The 14,643-nt window shown below is 49.8% G+C and overlaps 1 protein-coding gene across 4 annotated transcripts in view; it reads left to right on the top strand.

Annotated features, from left to right (window-relative positions):
- Window positions 1-14,643, top strand: part of NEDD4L (NEDD4 like E3 ubiquitin protein ligase) — a 115,349-nt gene that overhangs the window by 1,176 nt on the left and 99,530 nt on the right. The gene's annotated exons all lie outside the window — the stretch shown is intronic.

Raw genomic sequence — 14,643 nt, 5'->3', positions numbered from 1 at the left:
GACCCACCGAGCGGCACCGCGGCCCGGCTGGGCTCAATGCGGGGCTGCCGGCCGCTGCTGCGGGGCTGGGGCACCGCACAAAGCTGCCGGCTGCGGGCGCTGCCCGGCTGTGCGCCGTCCTGCTCCGCTGGAGCTGCGCCGAGCGCCGGTGGCCGTGGGGGGTTGGCGGCGCGGTGGGCGCCGGTGGAAGTGGAGCTCTCCGGCTGGGGTGGGCGTCTGGAGACAGCTCGGGCTCCGTGGGGCCGTGGGAGCGGCGTGATTCGAGATGCTGCGTGCGGGGGGAAGGCGGAGAGAGGAGATCGCGGGGTCTCCAGCGCGGGATCCCGGTGCGCATCCCTAGGAATGGGTACGGGACGATATGGGTTGGGAACGTGGAAACCTGGGGGTGAATCACCAAATGGTGCCTGAGAATGTGCTGCTCGGTCCGGCTGCTGCTGTGCCTCTGTCGCTGGCACCTCTGCTCCCGGCCTCGGCACTGCCGCGATGTCCCCGTGCAGTGATGGCTGCAGGTCGCCCCATCTCACTGTGCCCACGCACCAAGAGTTGGTGCTCTGTGCTGCTGCAGGTGGGCAGAGTAGGGCAGTGGTACTCTGAAACTATGGGAAGAGGCCACAGATGGAAATAGGTGGAAGAGGAACGAGGGTGAGGGGATGCACAGGGAGTGGAGGCGGTGCCGTGCAGCCCAGCAGGGCCATCGCTGGGACACAGAGCCCCAGGGGAGGAGAACATCTCCGTGCAGAGCAGCTGAGCCACACGTGTGTTCTGGGCTTCACCGAGTCTTGGCTGCAAAGGGCGAGGGCTGCCCATTAGCATTGGCTTGGCTTCATCCATTTGTTTTGAAAAGTAAAATCTCATTGCTTGTCTTGGGGGCCCAAGCCATTTGAGGAGACATTTGTTTTTCTTTATCCGTACCTCAGTCTGAAATACAGTTTGCAGTTCCCTTCTATACTTTGTGCTTTATGTAGTTTGTTTACAAATGCTAGAACAACCAGACTACCTGTCCCAGTGTTCTCTGTTTGGAAAAGCAGATGCTTAAATGTGAGGTAGACTGGCTTTAATGTGCTTCCCATAAAATATCGATATATCTTACAAATAATTAAGTGAAGGCTTAATTTACACATAAATAGATGTACATGTTGGCAGGACTTGGCACATCTGAAGGCAAGCACGTACTGAAGCATTGGCCAAGTTGGTGTGCAGAGGCAACAGCAATTGTCCCAGCTTTTAGCTCTGTGTAGGAAGGTCGTGAGCCACTGAATGCATCAGGATCATTGAGCTCCTGGGATCGTTAAGGCTGGAGAAGACCTTCAAGCCCTGCTCACCTCACCCTGTGCGGTTGGGCACACCAACCACATCCCCAAGTGACACATCCCCACAGCTCCTGGACACCTACGGGGATGGGGACTCCACCCCTCCCTGGGCGGCTGTGCCACTGCATCGCCACTCTTCAGAGAAGGAATTTAGTTGAAAATGCAGTTGAATGAATAATGCATCCTTAGAAAAGGACCCTGAGGAAAGTATTTTTCCTTTGCAACTTTTGCATGTGTGGAAGGAAATTCATCTCATCTCCTCCCTGTGTTCTTATCTGTCTTAGTAGCAAAGACAATCCTACTGACTGCTCTCCGCAGTTCAGATGTTCTTCTGCTTGAAAGCTCTGTTCAGCTGCTGTGAGTTGGAAAGCCCTGCCGTGGTGATGCTGTGGGGTGTGTGTGTGTGTCATACACTCACGTGCTCTCAGTGGCTTTGCTGCCAGGGGATGGTGTCCCCAGGGTTGTCTGCCACCCACACTGTTGACACCCATCTGTGGGATGGGCCACTAAGGCTTTGGAAGGAGCATGTTATGGCACGGGTTACCCATTAACTTGGATTGGTTACTGAGGAAGAAGCAGCCGTGTTTTCCCTGCTCGACTCCGTGACAAAGCAGTGGGTTGGTGGAGCTCAGCACTGTATTCCTGCAGGTTTGCCTGGTGGTCAAACCGTGTATTTTCTTGAAATGAACGTGGCAAGGAGCTGTGTGTGGGGGAAGAGCCTGTGTGAGAGATGGGGATCTGAGGCTGTGTGTGCTGGCATTGCGCCGCAGTGCCACCAGTGCTGTGCCCCTGTGGTCCCAGAAGAGCTGCTCTGTTGTTGAATAGCAGCGTTGTGCTGCTTCTGCTCTGGGTTAGTCAGTTCTTTTTCATCAGTTTAAGGAGGGTCCTCTTCGGGCACAGCAGAGACATTGGCTGGTGGCAATCAGCAATTTACGGTCGTTAACTTAACGCGTTTGCTTTTTGAATGGAAAAGCAAAACCCTCCTGAATTGGTCGTATAGACTCCCAAGTGCATTGGATTGCCGGCATGTAGTGCTTGAAATGACGATTAGGAAGCAGAGATAAGGAAGCATTCCGCGAGTGAAAGGCCTCGCCTGCTCACCGGCAGTGGCACAATAGCAGGACGCATTGGCTGCTGTTCTCCCTGCCCCAGCCCCTGCCCGGGGGTGGGTGCGGGCTCTCCGTGGCCCCGAGGCTGGTGCTGCGGGCCGGCCGATGGAGGGCACTGTGCGGTGCCGAATGTCAGCCCGGCCGAGCGCTGCGAGGCAGCTCCCTGTGCCGCGATGCTGCAAGGCAGGAGAGCCCGCTGCCCTGGGATCACGGGCACGGGCTGAGCCGAGCTGCGGTTGGTGGGCAGCCGAAGGATCCCTCTTAGTTTTGGACATAGAGCCAGTCATTGACACGAGTTGATGAGGGAAGTAATATCCTGGGGTCGCATGGGATGAAAGAGCGCAGCGTTGCGGCTTCTGGGTTGGAATAGCATCTTCCAATGATGAGAGGTCCAATGGGGTGCTGTATTTATTCCCTTAAAACCAGATGCTCAGGCTCACCTAGGCCTGATGTAGCTCTGGGCAGCCTGGTCTGGTGGTTGGTGACCCTGCACATAGCAGGGGGTTGAAACCAGATGGTCACTGTGGTCCTTTTCAAACCAGGCCATACTATGGTTCAGTGATTCAATGACAGATCATCTCCACAGGTGCCGTGTGATCCCAGAGGCCATTGGTGCCATTGTCCTCATCCATCTGTAGGTGTGGGTGAAGCATAAATGAGCATCTGCCGTGAGGCTGTGTGGGGTAGCTGTACAATGGTGTTGCAATGAGTGGATGCACCCTTTGGTAGAAGTCTGACTGCAGCTGGATCAGCCTGAATCAGGCCCTTTTCATTATCTTGGAGGGCTGTACAGGGCCAAGACCTCTTGGTTAATTAAACTCTGCACCATACAAACTGGAGCATCTTTGTGAGCTTCATTCTCCGTCCTTTGGGTAGCAGTGGGGTTGTATCACTGCTGACTGCTCAGCTCAATGAAAGTCAGTTGCAGTATCAGTGCAGCAGTGGCTTGATCTGTTTGGTTGTGCAAGCTCACCCAGTGTCAGTGAGCAGAGCAAATGTCAGCCTTCATAAAGACCAATGTCAGTTCATAAAGGCCTTCACCTTTTGCTTTCGTGGCTACTTCCTCTTAAATGTTGGTTTTAATGACATTGAACAGGGTGGTTATTCCCCAGCACTGGAAGAAATGCTCCTCGGCCGCGCTGTCCCTCTTGGAAAGAAATGAAGTGCAACCTTGTAAACACTCAGTTACTTTCAGATAAGCTCAGTAAGAATGCAGCCAGCAGGTCGAATGCTTTCAGGAATGTGGTTTTACTGCTGGTGCACAGCACAGCTTGGTGTGTGAGCAGCTGCCATTCCCTCATGGAAATGGGTGAGCGGTTCACCTTCTGCTGGGTTCATATCTGCAGCTCTCCCAGTGCTTATCCTGCTGTCACGATGGTTCTTTCTAGCATGGGGTTCCTATGAGTAACAGCAGTGCTTCCTGCTGCTGTGTCTTTTCCTCTCCCTTCCTAAGAAGAAGGAAGAAAACCTCGTGAAAGGGTGTTCTGCACAAAGGAGCAACAGTCTCCTGGTAATGCATAATAAGAGACGTGGTTAAATTGTACAGGCCCAGAATGCAACTGCATCCAAAATAGTTTAAAAAAAACAAAAATGCATTGTAAAATCTGTCTTACAGAGTGATGTTTAGATTGGGAAACAAGCGCTGCGTGTTTGCCATGGTGCGTTTTTCCTCCCTCTGTTCTTCCACCCCAATTCCCATGCACTGGCAGGATGCAGGCATTTGTCAGAGTCCTGGTTTCCAGGAATTAGGGACCTTGCTTAGTTAAAAGAAATCCCTGCAGTTCTGAGAATGCAGGCAGGAGTGACTCCGTGAATGGGCTGCGCTCAGCAGCTACGCTGTCGTGCCTTGTTTCTGTGCCTGACTTCTTGGATTGGTGTTGTTTTGTTGGTGCTGCGCCAACTCGGGATAGATTTTCTATTTCTAATATAGTTTGTCTGCTGCAGAGTAACAGAATCCCACAGAGGGATGCAGGAGCGCGCTGTCATCTCCCGTCTTGGTTTTCAGTTTTGAATAATCCTGGCTTGAGGCTGGAAGCACCCTAACATAATTTGTGCCTTTGTGTTTGTTTTTAATTGAAAATTGCTTTTTTGTTTTTTGTTTTCTTTTGTTTTGAATGCCTTTCTGTAGGTTACTGTACTGCATGGGGAGGGTGGGAGTGATGGAGCAGCTCCAGCAGGAGGAGGCCTGCGGTGGTTCCTGATTGCTCCGCTGCTGTTCCCTTCCCCATGGGACCAATGTGAGGACGTGGGGATGCTGCCCTGGGATGCAGGGCATTGTGTGCTCCATTCTGCTGCTGTGGCAAAGTTTTCCAGAAGAAGAGGCAGCATTTTATTTCCCAGTAATAAAATGATGCAGAAAGATAAACGGGCAGCAAGGAATTGGTGCTGTGGGATGTGGCTGGGGAGGAGAGCCCATGTCTTAGTTCCTGTGCTCTGTTTGCGGGTCTCTTCTATTTACCCAGCCCTGCTGGGGCAGAGATGAGGGAACATGATGCTGCGGGTGGAAGTCACTCACTTTAACTCATCAGCTTTTGAAATAAAGGCGTTTCACTTTTTCCTCATTAGGAGATCAGAGTAGTAACATTTCTTCATGTTCTCAGCATTGCATTTATTCCCTACCTTCGCTATGTCTGTGTGGAAAAGATCCATTATTTTCTTTTGCTAAATCAGAGGTCATTCACTCAATGCTAATCTTTTTTGTCTATTTGAATAAACTGAAGAGATTAATACTTCTTCTTGGAAGAAAATAGTATTGGCTGAACTTGAATTGTCTTTACACCTCCTCACGCCCAGCTTATGAGATGGTTTGGCCGTCACAGAGCGGCAGCTGAAGTCTAGAAGTCATGAGATCTCAGTTCTGTGGTTGCCCATCAAACCGCAGCAGTCAAACACACACAGCTGAGTGAAGCCCAGTTCCTCACTGCGAGCAGATTGCCTCGCTGTCCTGGTTTTGAGTCCAGAGGTAACAGAGCTCCTGCCTCTGACAGGTTCTTCAGCTCTCAGTGCATGGAAGCTAGGAGGTAACAGCATTTTAGTGTTGCCTTTGTCTTATTACTAGTGTTTTCTTCTAGTATTGGAAGTCCTAAACTCACCCAGGTCTAACTTTGATTGATATATACCTTTGTATGCTTTTTATGAGCTAAGGGGTATCTTTCTCATTATTCCACTTCTTACACTTGTAGATGTACTTCATTGCATCTTACAAATGTTTAGACTTGAAATCAGCTTTATAGTAGCCAACTCCTGGCTGTGAAGCCTCAGAAGAGCTGATTCTTGTGCTGTGCTCAAGGGCATCAACTTGAACCTGGCCGTGTCCAGGATGCATCTGCATTGGGGAAGACAAGCTCGCCTCCTCCCCTTTGACTGCTATCTGCTGGGGACTTGCCGTCTGTGCTGCATGGAATTCAAACAAGACCTTGAAATTGATTGCTCTCCTTACATCACCATCAGTTCAGTAGCTCCCAGACGCATGCAGCTGATTAAAAAGATGCCAGCCTAGTGGATTTCCAGTGCTGGAAGGGAGTTTCTGCCTTCTTCTTTTCATCTCAGGCCCTTTGTGAGTCAATATGCATTACAGTTTGCAGTCAGCTGCCCATATCCTGGCTGGGCAGGAGAGTTGTAGCTACTGGAGATGTGGAGTCAGAGGAGTGGTGATAAATGGTCAGGCTCCCTTTGTGGTTCTGTTCTTGTTGGTGGCAGTGGATGGCAGGAGGCACAGCATGTGGGCAAACCTGCATCTCTGCTTTCTGCTGATGGAAGGCCTGCTGCCAGGGCTCTGTCCTGAGGAAGCACCTTGTTTCTGGTGCAGGCAGCAGGGAGCTGTGCCGTTTCATTTCCCCCTGCAGGGCAGGTTGGTCTGAACAGCACGGTGACACATCTGTGTCCTGGTGATATCCCTAATGGTGATTCACCTGCAGTCACTGAGAACAGGCTTATTAGATAGTCTGATGTGTCTCATTTCCTCAGTTCTCTACCAGTAACACCTCCTCACCTCTCAACCTTATGGTCTCCTCCATCAACACGTTGTCAGTTCCCTGACTAGGACTGGTGCAGCCTTTTGCTTGCCTTTAGCTAATCCTATTCTAACAGTCACGGTTGGTAAGAGACTTGGTATGAGCCAAGCCCAGTCGTTATCAGGGCATTAGCAGGTTGAGAATGCCTGGGTGCTTCTCTCCTTCCTTTGGGTGCTGGCTGGGGACCTGTGGTTTGACTAAAAGTCTTCCTGTGCCCTGTCACTGTAGCTTCTCTGAAGTCTTGATGAGTAACGATTGCACGTGCACTTCGTGCAGCTTTTGTTTTTTCCCAACTTGTGTAAGAAGTGCTCGGTGTTTTTCCTGCCACATACGGCTTTGTGCATCTGTTCCTCAGCACTGGGGCATGGCTGGAGCCTCCCACAGCCCAGGTGGACGAAGAGCAGCAGCTCTGAAGTCAGCACTGACCGTGCTTTGAGCAGAGCCCTCCAGTCCTAATTACGTGCAGTCACTGAAGTCTGCAGGGCTGCAGAGGTAGCGCAGCAGCTTCTCAGAGCACTGTTGCCTTGGGAGCAACATGCAGGAGGAAGGGGCCCAGCTGGGCAACAGTAAGGGTGGGATAAAGGTCTGCAATCAGCAAAGGGGTGAGTAGTGCCAGGACCTGGCCTGGGGCTGGGGTCTGGGGAGCCTTGTGTCCAGGAGCTGCCTGGGTGGTGCAGGTGGGTGTGAAGTGCTGATGTGAAGGCCTGGGTTTGTCTTGCTGGTTTCTATTGGGGTTTAAAAGACAAAGAGCTGTGAATAAGCCTTAACTAAGCAGGTGTTAATTAGCAGTGACCCAATGGGTGCCTTCTCTTAAGGCAAGATTCTGGGAGAGCTCTCTTGGAAGTTGTCAGGGCCATGGGTTCTTCAGAACTGACTTCTAACAAGAAGGGTCCACAGAATCCATAGAATTAAGAAAAATGTGGCTTAATATATATATATATATTTAAGTTTTGTGGAACGCTTCTGTTGTCTTTTGACCTCATATGGGAGAAATGTACCTTTTCCCCTTAGGATGTGTCTAGAACTTGGGTTGGAACTGGTGCATCTTCTTAAGGACCTCAGTTGTGATTTCACATCGCTGCATTTTGATTGATTTAATTGACAGTAATTAAAAAGGAAATGCCTCTACACCTGCGCGAGTGGATCTACACAAAATCTGCCTTGTTCTCTTGTCCTGCTGACAGCATAGACGTGCTGTTGTTCTGCTGTGTTCCTGCCATGTGCTGTGCTGTTACTTCGGGCCTGGCCAGCTCTGTTCTGGGGACCACAGCCATGCTCTCCTGCTGTGTTTCCTGCAGTTGGAGATGGTTGGATGTAACTCAGCACACATAACTACTGTGAGTGCATTTTCCACCTCCCAGCTATGACAGGCAGCCCATGGACCAGGTGCTGCTTGCTCCAGCTCATCCATGCCCTATGAGTGACACAGGCTTTGTTTGTGCAAGGCCAAGGCTTGCACAAGAAGCAAAGCCATTATGTGGTCTAGAAAGCCCATGAAGGGGAGTTTGAGGGTTGTAATCTTTAAAAGGGGTCACTAAACATGGCAGTCATCTTTGATTTTTCTTTTTAGTAGCTTCATATGTGTGCTCCAAACATCGCAACTGCAGCATTTGGAAAATGAAACGAAGGTCCTCAGCCCTATGCAGCAATGTGAGCTGAAATGCATCTCCTGATAGGATGTGATAGCACAGGAATGTGTGACAAAGGCCCCGTGTGTCATTGTTGGCGTTGCTGTGGAAACTTGCATTTTAGCACCGTGGTTTCGCGTGCAGCGCTCAGCATCGTGATGGAATCCCAGTGCTGTCCTGATGGTATCAGAGAGCTGAGGCACTGCTGTGGCTGGAGGGTGATCCTGGCAATGGGGTTGGGGCTGTTACCCTGCTGACTGTGTCATACCGGGGTCTGACCCACAGCTGCTCCCACACAGGTTAGGCAACATCCTGTGTGTGTCCCAGGCTGGTTTTGCTTTCCAGGTGCCCTCTGATAGCTGAACTCCCCATCCTGCTGGGGACTGGGAGGAGGCCATGGGGATGTGTGCTGAGCACTGGGCCCTGACCCTGGGTGGGATGTGCCTGAGAGCCACACTGGGGGAACTTCAGAGCTCGCCAGCACTCGTAGACAGCAGCATGGTCACTGGTGGAGGTGAGGGCAGCATGCAGCCACTGACAGCTGCTCTTGTGTTTTCTTCCATGATGTCTCTGGAAATCCAGGGCCCTTATGTGGGAAAAGCCATCTACAGTTCTTGTCTGCACATCCTGAATTTTCCCCCTTTGACATTCACATAAGTCATGTGCTTGCCTAGCAACAGCCCCTCCCCCCCCTTTCTTTTTTCCATGTAGAAGTGCTGTCTGTCTGTATTTTTTCCTGCTGGATGTCCTGATCTTGTCCCTGCCTTCTGACAGCTGCCCCTCCTTTCCTCTGGGTGTGCAACCTGCAGAAATGGTCGACCCTGTGCTGTGGGGAGCAGGAGTCGCTGTGGATTGACATGGAACAGTGGAATCAAACAACAGCAGTGCTTTACAGTTGGTGATTAATGAGCTCTCAGCTTAACAAGGCCCTCCTGCTCCCTCTCACCAAGCTTGTGGCTGGCACATGTGTCTGAAGCTCTGTGCCCCCCTCTCAGCCCTGCAGTCCGGGCAGTCAGTGCTTTTGGGGTGGCTGCAGGAGGGAGCATGTGGCATGGGGAAAGGTTGCCCCATAGGCAAGAGGAGAAGGCAGAGGGGGACGTCCAGCCCCACAGCAGCCTTCCATGTGGGCAGCACAGTGGTCCCATATGGGAGAAGTAACATAGCCAGCAAACCAGGAAGGTTCCACATGAAGAGGAATTTCCACATCCCTGGGTGGGTGAGGGCTGGAGGGGCTCAGAATCCTCTCATAAAGAAATAATAATTAAAAAAAAAAAAAAAAGATTCTGATTATTTTTATTGAGGGAAGCAAAGGAAGGTTTCCGTAGAGCAAAAGAATTAATGACAATTACATATTTAAGATAAACAAGGAACTTGTAGTTATTAAATGCCAGGTTATGAGGAAATGCTTGATGCTTATCTGGCCTTTACTGTTAAGGTTTGATGCCTGAAAATGAGTTCTTAACCTTTGGGTTTGGTGCCTGATCTCCGGTTGCATTCTGTTCTCTTTATGTTTTAGACAATGGCAGCAGTCACTGCTCTTTTTGGAAGAGGTGTAAGCCTCTCACCACTGCTGGACTTGGCCATTAATGTCACCTCAGCCTCCTGTCCTGTGTAGCCTAAAGGCTGCTTTATCAACAGTAGAGATTGCTCTGTTAGAAAAAAAAAAAGGCTTACAGTTAAATGGAAGGACATGTATTGGTAAGTGGGTGCAGGGGATGAGCTGCAGTAGGTGATCACTTAAGAAAAGCATTTTTTTCCTTGAGAGATTTTTTGGGGGGGCCTTATATCACGTAAATGCTTTAAATAGATGAAAGGTGCATCAAAACAGGGCAAGGTGTTTTATTTTCTTGTTTTCTCAGTCTTCTGACTTCACTCTTGGGCGATGGTACTTTACAGCTGATGGATGCAGAAGTATTTAGAAAACAGAAGAAATTTCAGTGGTAGGTTTTGCATGCCTGTGGAACAGTTGAGTTGACCAGCACTTTGTAGGTACATGCATGGAATGGCATGGAGCTGCAGCAGGGCTGGTCAGGTGTTGGTTAGGAAATGGCACCAAAGGGTAGCGGGCATGGAATAAGGACCTCAGCAGAGTGGGCACAGCCCTGAGCTGCTGGAGCTCGAGGAGAAGCTGGGACAGTGCTGTTGGATGTTGGGTTTGGTGGTGATTTATGGGCACAGGAGCTGGACTTGGCCATCCCTTTCAGCTTTGTGTATGTGATAGTTGAACTCTGTGATTCTTTGTAGTCTGCTGTATGGAGAAGTTGTGTGTGTGGTGAAGAACCTTCCAGCATCAGCAAGGAAAGAAGTTTGCCCCTTCCCTTTACTTTTCTGAGCTCAAGTGGCAGCTGAGTCAGAAAACAAAAGGCCAATGCATGTCGTACCTCATCTTGGAGGTGGCAGTCCTTCAGCATTTCACAGAATCACAGAATTATCAAGGTTGGAAAAGACCTACAAGATCATCTAGTCCAACCATTCCCAATAATTCCCAGCTAAATCATATTCATCAACACAACATCCAAATGTTTCTTGAACACTCCCATGGTCAGTGACTCCACCACCTCCCTGGGCAGTGCATTCCAATGCCTGACCACCCTTTCCAAGAAGTAAAATTTCCTAATGTCCAGCCTGAATCTCCCCTGACGCAGCTTGGAACCATTCCCTCTAGTTCTATCACTGATTTCTCCAAACCGCTCCCACCCCCATTTCCTGGGAAAATAAATAGCTGTGAAAGAACCTGAGGGGCATCAGCTTCAGGAAAAAAATGCTGCTGAAAAGAGTATTTAACAAGCCAACAACATGCAAAAGTCACACCCTTTTCATTTAAGCAGTTTTTTTTTCAGGAAAAACTGCTTGTGAGAGTCTTCCCTTTATTTCAGCTGATTGGTGATGTGGTGTTGGTTGTTTTGGCCTTGCTGCTGCTGGAATGGAGTGTGAGTTAGCTGGAAAATTACTGGGCTACAAAGCTGCCGTGCTTCTTTCTTAGAGATAATTAAAATGAAACAAGACAAGGTTGTTGCAAAAGGTTACAAGCTTAGTGATTAATGCTAATATCTCACTCTTATTTACTACCTTGCATCTTTGGCAGCCTGCCCACTGGGCCTATTTTCTGTGTTAGTCACTTTCTCATCCCGTGTTGGTTTCTTACTCCCTGGGCAGTGCATTCCAATGCCTGACTACCCTTTTCGAGAAGTAATACTTCCTAATGTCCAGCCTGAATCTTGCCTGGTGCAGCTTAAAACCATTCCCTCTTAATCATTCCCAGGTCCTGCTCTGATATGATGAATGACTGACCTTATTACACATCTCTTGCAATACATGGATTCTGAATGTGCCCTTTGTTCCGTGCGTTGAGCTACGTCCTGCATCCAGAATGCCTGGCAGAACACAAAGTCCATCCTTTGTTTTGGATAATGAGTGTTGAATATTTTAATGAGTGTTTCTCAGTCTAGTCAGTATCAAGTACCGCTTTAGGAACAAGTGGCTGAGCTAATCTCTGAGCTCTGTCCTGCAACAGTCCTGTTATTTATGTCAGAAAGATGAGTGTATCTCATTAAAGGCTATTAACAGCCTTTCTGCCGTACAGATATGGCCACCAGCAGTTCTGGGTGCCTTGGAGCGAGGACGCTGCTCACCAGTCTGCATGCAGGAGGTGAAACATGGATCTGGATGCTGCTCATCTACTCTATGTAGCATATAGACTAATGAATGCTGACGCAGCTCTGCAGTTGGATAGATGAATATTAAAAACAAACAAGAAAACACTGTTCCCCAAGTAAACCAGTTAACTGTTTCACAAGTATGCTGCTGCCAGGCAGAAATAATGCATGTGTTATAAAAGCCAGTTCCTGTGCTTGTTGTAGAATTACCATCATTTTTGAGCAGTGATATTATGTCCTTTATGTAAGAAAAGTAGTAGCTGCTTTTCTTTGTCCTGAAATGTGGCTTAAATTCACATGGGAAATGACTTCTCTGCTAAATGACTCAAATGTATTCTCTTGCACTGGTCACATTTGTGTTAATGCAGTTTTAGCAAAGCAGGTTCTGTACATTATCTGAGTGTCATCCACATCTCCAGCTGTTCCTGGGGTTGTTCCTGGCACAGGCTGCCCATAGAGCTGGTGGTGCTCTGTCCCTACAGACACCCAAGGTCAGGCTGAAGGGGCTCTGGGCACCTGCTGCAGCTGTGGGTGTCCCTGTGCACTACACAGAGTGGGACCAGGTGGTCTCTAAAGGGCCTCAGTGTCTTTCCTGCAGTAAGGACCCAACACCACACACATCACTGAGGTGCATCCCCACCGGAGCTGAGTGTAGGGGACGATCCCCTCCTGCTCTGCTGGCCACACTGCTGCTGATACAACCAGGATGCTGATGGCCTTTTCTGCCACCTGGGCACACTGCTGGCTCACATTCAGCCGAGCACTGACCAACACCCCCAAGCCCTTCTCTTCTGTGTGGCTTTCCAGCCACTCTGCCCCAAGCCTTTAGCGATGTGTGAGGCTGTTGTGCCCAAAGGGCAGCACCCAGCACTTTGTCTTTTTAAAGCTCTTACAATGTGGTTATTGTACATCTTCGGAATACATCTTCTGGGGAGAATGAGTAATTCTGAGTAGAGTGGCACACCATCTGACTGCAAACTGCATGTCTGTGCCTTCCCACAGGTTGTGAGATCCATGCTATGGTGTTCAGAGGGGTGATGTTTTTAGTCATGACCAAGCATGCAGCTCCACCTGTTTGCATGATACAGGTCTAGCAGCAGGGGAGCTGAAGCAGCACACAGCTCAGAACTGGCTTCAGACCCTTCCTGTGGTCCCAGCCCACAGCAGTGAGTGCTCTTTGGAGACACCCCGTATTTCCATCCCTGTAGGCTCTGGTGCCAAGAAGTGCATTTTTATAATGGCCTGAGGAGAAAGCTGGTGGTTAAAGCCTCGGGAGGAGCACAGGGCTGCAGGGAAGATGATGAAGCAGAGCTGTGAGGGGCCAGCTCTGCTCCCTGCCCCCTCCCACAGCCAGGTGCTGGGAGGGGGCTGCATCTTTCTTGGGCAGTGACTTTGGCTTGTGCTCCTCACATCCATGGTGCTGAGAGCACCCTGGATGCAGTAAAGCAAAACCAGGATACCAGAGCGTTGTGCACTTATGGTGGGAGTGCATCCCTCCATCAGCTCGGCTTAAGGGCTGGTTTCTATTCTGCTATTCAGTACAGAGACCGCCACTGCAGTAATTTATCCCCACACCTCAGAATCCTCAGGGAGCAGCACATGCAGCCACACGTGCCTTAAGAACGCACAGCTGTACTGCTGCAGGATGCAGCCCGGTACCTGAAATGGGGCCCACAACAGTGGAGAGGCCAAGGGCCAGACTGCTGGGCTGGCAGCAGCAGCATGGATGTGTTGGAAGGAGTTCCTTCACTGGGGAAGACTGGAAACTCTCACAGTGACGTTAATTATTAACTTTGGCTGAGAGCTGAAGGATCTAATTTCGTTTCTTGTTGGGTAATAGGGTGATTCATGCAGGGAAACAAACTGTGCTGGAAAATGGAACCTTTCTCTGAAAATCAGCGTTCCTGCTTTATGCTCAAGGTGAAGCCTGCTTCATTTGAGCTGTGACAGCTCTCTGAAAAGCAGAAGCTGATGGTGAGGTGACAGGAGCAGCTGGGCCCAGGCTTGGGTGTCCCGAGGTCTGGCTCACCCCCATCAGCACACACAGCCCTGTCCCTCTGTCAGGCTGCTCCAAAAGCAATGCCTTGGATGTTATTCTGCAGGTGCAGATCTGTGTGAGCACAGCATGCAGGCTCTTGTTCATCGCTGGTGAAAATGTGCAGCTAGTGGTGGTGACTGTGCAGAAAAACAGCGTGCTGCAGCTGAGACTTTGCTTTATCACATACTGTTACTGTGCTCTTTGTAGCTGTTGTAGATTCTATTGTAACAAACAGGAGGCGTTACTTTTGGAGCAACCCAGGGGTGCTTTAAATAGGCTGCTCCTGCTTTGCACACGAAATGCCAATGAAGCAGGTTGCATCAGACAGTGCTTCCATGTGTGCTGTTTAGCTTTTGAAGAGGGCTTGTGGTGTGCTTGTTTAAAAAGAAAAGCAGCAGAGGTGTGAACCATTGGGGTCACCTGGAACATTACTTTGCAATGCGGGTTTTTCAGTGTTTGGCTGTTGTTTTGTTTCGTTTCTCCCCCTCGCCCCCCTCCCTGCAGATTCTTACCTTTTTAAGATCTTTTAGATGGAATGCTTTCTGGAGGACCAGCATTTGGAACCACTCTAGTGGATGCAGCCCATAATGGACAAAAAAACATTAGAGTGCGTGATGCTGAGATTGGGTGAGCAGGACCTTAAAGCCTGGTGTCATTACATAAAATCCACTGTGTCTGGGGCAAGCCGTGGTCATCATGAAGTGCAGAACCTGCCCCCTATCAGAACGCTTTAAAAAACCCCAGCAAACTCTTAATTGTCGTTTCTAGTGTTCAGGTATTGATGCAGAGACTGAATGGGGGTTGGATAATGTAGCTCTCAAGTGAAAGGCGAGATAACTGTGTAACATTTAAACAGTGTGGACTCAGGCTGTGCTTGTTGAGAGGCATA

The sequence above is a fragment of the Coturnix japonica genome, chromosome Z, assembly GCF_054131305.1.
Source record: "Coturnix japonica strain WE chromosome Z, WE-NBRP24, whole genome shotgun sequence".
Taxonomy (NCBI): Eukaryota; Metazoa; Chordata; class Aves; order Galliformes; family Phasianidae; genus Coturnix; species Coturnix japonica.
The sequence above is the reverse complement of the archived record's forward strand: the minus strand, read 5'-3'. Positions and strand labels throughout refer to the sequence as shown.